This window comes from Mus caroli, unplaced genomic scaffold, assembly GCF_978045245.1.
Source record: "Mus caroli unplaced genomic scaffold, Mus_caroli_1 scaffold_2, whole genome shotgun sequence".
Lineage (NCBI taxonomy): Eukaryota > Metazoa > Chordata > Mammalia > Rodentia > Muridae > Mus > Mus caroli.
In genome coordinates, this window is record NW_028227257.1 from 128,827,734 (window position 1) to 128,834,033 (window position 6,300).

General features: G+C 43.0%; 1 pseudogene; it reads right to left on the reverse strand.

The window, feature by feature from the left end:
* Window positions 1-587: 587 nt before the first annotated feature.
* On the reverse strand, window positions 588-1,650 carry LOC110305919 (T-complex protein 1 subunit theta pseudogene; annotated as a pseudogene).
* Between the last annotated feature and the right edge of the window lie 4,650 nt (window positions 1,651-6,300).

Here is a 6,300-nt window from a genome sequence, read left to right on the forward strand (position 1 = left end):
AGTTCCCTTTGCTTTGTTGCTTTGGGCCTGTGGTATGGAAGTGCACCGATGGCGGAGAGTAAAGTAGAGTAAGCTGGTGGCCACGAAGCAAAGGCAGGGGAAGAGGCCAGGGTCCCAGTGTCCCTTAAAGAGTGTACCCTCATTGACCTACCTCTGATGAGGCCTCACTTCCCAACAGCACCACAGATCAAACCTTCACCATGTTGTGGCCTTTGGGGGCCTTTCAGATCCAAACCACCAGAGTCATGTAAATGGGAATTTTTTCTGGCTGGGATTGTCTTTATGTCATTTCTGTCTCATTTCAGTCACTGTAAGTTTGAAGTAATACTTTAAAATTGAGATGTGTGAGTCCTCTGGATCTGTTCTATTTAAAGACTGTTTTGACTATTTTGAAATGCCCTGAGCTTCCATAAAACTTTCAGATAAAAAAGGAAAAATTTTCATCATTCATCAGTGAATGGAAAAATCAAAGCATTTATGAATGTAAGAAGACCATAAAACCTTCATCTACATAAAAAAAGCTGTCAGACATGTTGGTCTTCATCCCAGCCTATTTTCTTCTTAGAGATTTGTAGCCCTGAGATGGTTTAGTCACGATGATTGACCCGATCCACTCTAAGTACAGCAACTGCAATATTAGTAGCCAACTTAACTGCCCAATACTTTTCCAAGTAAGTATCAAGAATACCAGCTTCCAGCATGGCTTTTACAGCAGAATTTCTGCCTTAAGATCTAACCCAGCAGTTTTATTTCCTTCTTGGTTCACTACACAGACTTAAGAGATTATGTCACTGGCTTTAACCCTAGAAATTTCTGACAGTGCCCATATAATAGCTTCAAACGCTACAACAAGCTTCTTTCTAGTATACTGTTCAAGTCCAGGTCTTGGCTCTCCATATGGTGTGATGTGCTTGGCTAGTTCAATTTCCAATCATGCACCCTCCTGCCCCAAAGCAAGATGTTTATCCCCTGCGAGAACTTCAATGCATTAACACCATCATCTTTTGCTCTTCCTATATCAGTCATCAGATCATCTATAGAACCTCAACATAGTATAGTAGAAATGGTACCACCTTCTTTTTCATGGGAGGTTTCATGCAACCTCCCACGCATCTCTATCTTAATGGAGGCAAACTCTGTTCCCTCCATACCTTGAAGAAATGTCCTATTTCTCCAAGAGTAAGAGGAATCAATCTGGGGAGAGCTGTAGCTCCAACTCTTTTATTGTCTTCTGAGATCTCATTTTGAGTTGAGCCTTACCAACATGGTATTGTATTTGCTTGCATCGTGAAGAGCCATGTTTGCCACTTTGTTGCCTGTTATAATGACATCTTCACCACTTCCGACAGTAGTGTTGCTTTGTGCACCAATGAGATTTTCTTCTCCTTTAATGACATCCAGCAGCTATCCAACAGTCTTTCTCAGCACCATTCTCTCTTTTTTGTTATCACGTCCTCAAAAGGACAAGAGTACTTTTAGTTTCTTCCTTAAAAAAAAAAAAAAAAAAAACAATCCATGCTTTACCAGATCTCAGAAGTTTACAACTCTGATGTGTTCATTATTGAAGTTACTGGAATCATGGGAAATAGATACAGATGGATGAGCAGTAAGTGTGACCAAAACTGTGTTGTTCACACGGTGTGCGCTCATTATTGGGGTAAGAAGTAGAGATGATACTTCATCAGCATCCCAAGAGATTTACAGGATCCTGTCATCCAATCAGAAGGATGCTCATAGGCTTTGTGTGTGTGTGTGTGTGTGTGTGTGTGTGTGTGTGTGCTGTTTCATAATCTTCTATCATCTCTAAAACTCTAGCCCTAAGAAGTTATTCAACTAGTTCCGGAAGGGCTTCGGCCAGAACAGAGTTGGTGCCACCTCCAACTTCTTGCTGTTCAGTAAGAGAGGCCATGATGTCATTTGTGCAGCAGGGTGCTGCACTTCCAGATCTTTCAAAATGGGTTCTGTATCATTTGTCACAAACCATTCTCCAGGAGACTGAAAAAAAATTTAATTCATTCTACTTGGTTCCTATGCTGTACAAAAGTTTGGGAAGATTCCTTGCAAGCTTGTGTTTGTATATAGACGAGGTCTCCAGCCTCTTCTAATGCTCAAAATATTTTGTTTCATCCTCAAGCATCTGGGAGAAGCCCAGAGGCCTGGGGACTTGAAGTGATGTGGTCAGCCTGCAAGAAGCTGTTGTTTATGTGCTCCTGTAAACTCTGGAGGAACTAAGGAGCAGGCAAGCTCAGTTGCTCCCTTCCTTCTCTCCCTCCCTCCCACGTGCCTCCCTCCCTCCTTCTCTTCCTTTCTTCTTCCTCCTCCTCTATTTGCCTCCCCTTCCCTCCTTTCTCCTTTTCTTCCTCCTGCTCCTTCTCCTCCTCCATCTCCCTTTCTTCTTCTTCCTCTGAGACTGGGTCTTTCTACGTAGCCCAGGCTGTCCTTAAACCCATCATTAAGCCTTAGGTTCATAAATGGTGCTATCATAAATGGTAGCTCTACCTGTTATACTTGTTTTTTAGTTTCTATATACAGTGCTTTAGAGATTGTGGGAAGAACAACATTGACTCTGTAGGTGTGTATATGTGTGTGTATGTGTGTGTCCAAGTACACCACATAGCATATGGAGAACTGAAGATAACTTGTAGAGTCTGTTATCTCCTTTTACCATGAGGAGCCCGTGGATCAAACTCAGGTTGTTAGGCTTGCGAGACGTTTACTCACTGAGACATCTTACTGGCCCTATCCCGCCCCCCTACACACACACACACACACACACACACACACACACACACACACACACACATTTCTCTCACACACACATGAAAGAGAGAGAATATGTCTAAAATTTATTCAAGAGGTAGTGATTAAAATTTCCCCTTTGCTTTGTCCTCACCCCTTTCTGTGCTGCCTCCCGAGCTGTGGGCTGTGTCACGATCAAGCTGAATATCCCTCCCAGCCACCAGCTACACCACAGTGGACAGTGAACACAAACTTTGTACTTTCTATGAGAAGCCAAGAGTTGCAGACATTCCTGGTGATGTTCTAGATGAAGGATGGGAGGGCTACGAGGTCTCAAGCAGTGGTGGGAATGATAAACAAGGTTTTCCTATGAGGCAGGGTGTCTTGACTACAGCAGACCCTCTTTTGTTGTTGAGAAAGGGACATTCTTATAGAGACCAAGGACCAAAGCACACAAATCTGCCCAGGGATGGATTGTGGGTGATGTTCTCAACGTGGTTATTGTAGAAAAAGGAGAGAGGAGTGCTACTACGCTGAGGGACACCACTGTGTCTTGGTAGTTGAGACCCCAAAGATCTCACAGAATCTGAAAACCCCAATCTCTCTAAAGACAATGATGTCCACTAGTATGTCGTCAGGATGTCCTTTAACAGAGAAGGTGGGAAGTCCAAGACTAAAGCCCCAAAGAGCTGGTGTCTTGTTACACCACATGACCTACCACACAAAAGTTCACGAAGCTCTGAAGAAACAGGGCAGCAAAAACAAAGAGCAGGCTGCAGACTACGCTAAACTTTTGTTTGAGAATGAAGGAAGCTGAGTACTTCTACTTAAATGTCAAGTCTACTAAAAAATAATTCTTTAAGGGTAATAAATAAATGAATAAATAAATGATCAGACTTGGAAAAAAGAAAGTTTCCATTTTGCTATTCCCAGGTATGTTAGGGAGGGGGGAAACTTCTTACAGTGTCACCTTGTGATTCTTTTTTTGCCAACATGAATGTAGTTTATGAAAATGTCAAACATTGTTTCAATATTTTAAAACTTTAGAAAGGGTCTTTATAATTGTATATTAAGTTTAGTTTTGCCAATTTGTATTGTGGATTGTCCTGGTGCTGTTTGTATTTTGAGACTAATTCCACTTCCCCCAGAGGGGCTGCCTGGGACAAAGAGTGAGTCACATACTCAGGTAACTGCCATTTTAACTTGTAAAATAAAGGCTAGAGCTGGTGATTGGCAGTGGAAGGGAAGGTGGAGCTAAAAAGTTTTAGGGAGAAGGAGGAGAGGGAGAGAAGAGAGGATGACGGAGGAGGAGGAGTTGGAAGGAAAATGGAGCAAAAGCACGAGGTTTAGAGAACCCACAAGTTATAAGGGATCTCACAGCTGGAGAATAGAGTAGTGCAGTGACAGATCTGCCCAACCTAGGCGTGCAACTTATATTCATACTAATTGAGTTGTGTTTTTTTTTTTTTTTTTTTGCATGGGGTTACTTGGGTTGGGGATTTACCACAACACATTTGACACAATGTAGCTAGAATCACCTAGAAAAAGTTTCAGTGAGGGATTGTTTAGGCTACTGCATCTCTGTGGTTATAATAACATTGGTGGCGCTGTTCTCTGAGCAAGGGATCCTGGGTTGCAGAAGTTGCATAAGAGAGGAGGAATCAAGCTAAGCAGTTGGTAGTCCATTGCTTTCTGCTCCTATCTGTGGGTGTGGTGCTATTGGTTGTCTCAAGTTCCTGCCATCCTGCAGATGAAGCTGTGAGCCAGGAGAAACCCTTTCTCCATAAACCTGATTATGTCCAGGGATTTGATCGCAGCAAAAGGAAAGGAGGCCACCATGCTGTATCAAGAACATAAATGTGGGGTGTAAGCAAGGTGACAGAGTAGGAAGCAGGGAGTCAGGAGGATAGCGCTGGCCTCGCGTGCACAGGCACTGGCTTCAATCCAAAACATAGGGGAAAAGTGTTCTTTCTGTTTGCTCTCATTACATTTTAGATGTTTGTTAGGCATTCAAATTGGCATAGTGGGGATGTGTCAGCATGGTGGCATCGGCTTGAAATCCTAGCATTTTGAAGGCCGAGACAGGAAGATCTGGAAATAAACTATAAATTGAGGAACTATATAACTACATGGAGAGGAGACCTACCTCATTCTGTCCTAAAATCTTCATAGCCTTGAAGTACCATCAAGTATATAAGTAGGTCCTTTCATTGGTCAGCTGAGTGGACTCCTCACTACAAGCAACATATATTCATTTCTGTCCGGCCTCATGGGGTCACTCATGCACTAGTGTTGGAGGGGAACTTCTAAGAGTAGAGCTGCTAAGTTGGAGGATAATTGCACACTTTCACGTTTGCATGTCGTTGTGTTTTGATAATGCTACAACAGGAAGACTTTACCTTAGTCACGGTAAAGGTCACAGCTACCAAACCTACTGAAAAGAAGAAGAGCATCAGAACAGCATACTAATTTTATTAATAGCTTATTAGCATTGAATGTGACACAGAGGTCATCCGAGAGAAACAGCCAGAGGCCCGAAAAATACAGTTTTTATGCTCAAGGTAGATAAAGATTGGACAGCTTTGGGAACTGTGACTGGACAGAAGTTTGCTTTCCTGTTCTGGTTTGATCTCTATTGCTGGGATAAACTCCATGACCCAAAGCACCCTGGGAAGGTCAAGGTCTATTTTAGTTTACAGGTTACTAGTTTAGTTTACAGCACAGCAAGCCAGGAACCTCAAGCAGGAGCCTGGCAGGACTGCTGCTGACCACTTCCTGTCTGCTCACTTTTACCTGCCTAAGGATGGTGCCGCCCACGGGAGGCTCACCTCTTCTGCCTAAATTAGCAATCAAGAAAATGCCACATTCCAATAGTGGCAGTACACCCCTTTAATTCTAGCCAAGGCAGGCTGATATCCCTGTGTTCAAGGCTAACCTGGTATACAGAGCAAGTTCCAGGATAGCCAGGGCTTCACAGAGAAATCCTATCTCGAAAAACCAAAAAATGAAAAAAGGACAGAAAATGCCACAGACATGCCTACAGTATAGAGATAGTTTCCCAGCTGAAGGTTCTCTTCCCAAACTAATCAAGTTGACAGTCAAGATTAGCCATCCTAGCCTGTGTGGATTCATCTTTGCTCCGTGCAGCATTCCTTAATGCGGGAATGGGACTTCCCTCAGAGAGAGGGGAGTATGTTTCATAGCTTGTTTGGGACGAGAGGTGTCTATTTTATATGACCCAACTTTGGGGAAGAAGAATCCTGTTTTCTGTGACTGGCTTAGGGTCAACAAAAATGCAGGAGAGAGTCAGGAAGGGGTCAGCGGGATTTGGCTTCAAGAATAGGGCAAGCTAAAGTGCGAATGTGGGGAACTGTGTTCTGAGTCCCTGAGAGATGTCCAAATCTTTAGAAATGTTTGCTGGTTTGTGGGATCTGCTAATTTGAGCACACCGGTTGAATATTGGTATCTCACAATTTCAGTTTCTATTTCTTTACAAGACGAGTTCGTACTCTGCGTTTGCCTTTATATTTCTTTGATTTTACTGGGCTAGATTTCTTGTGT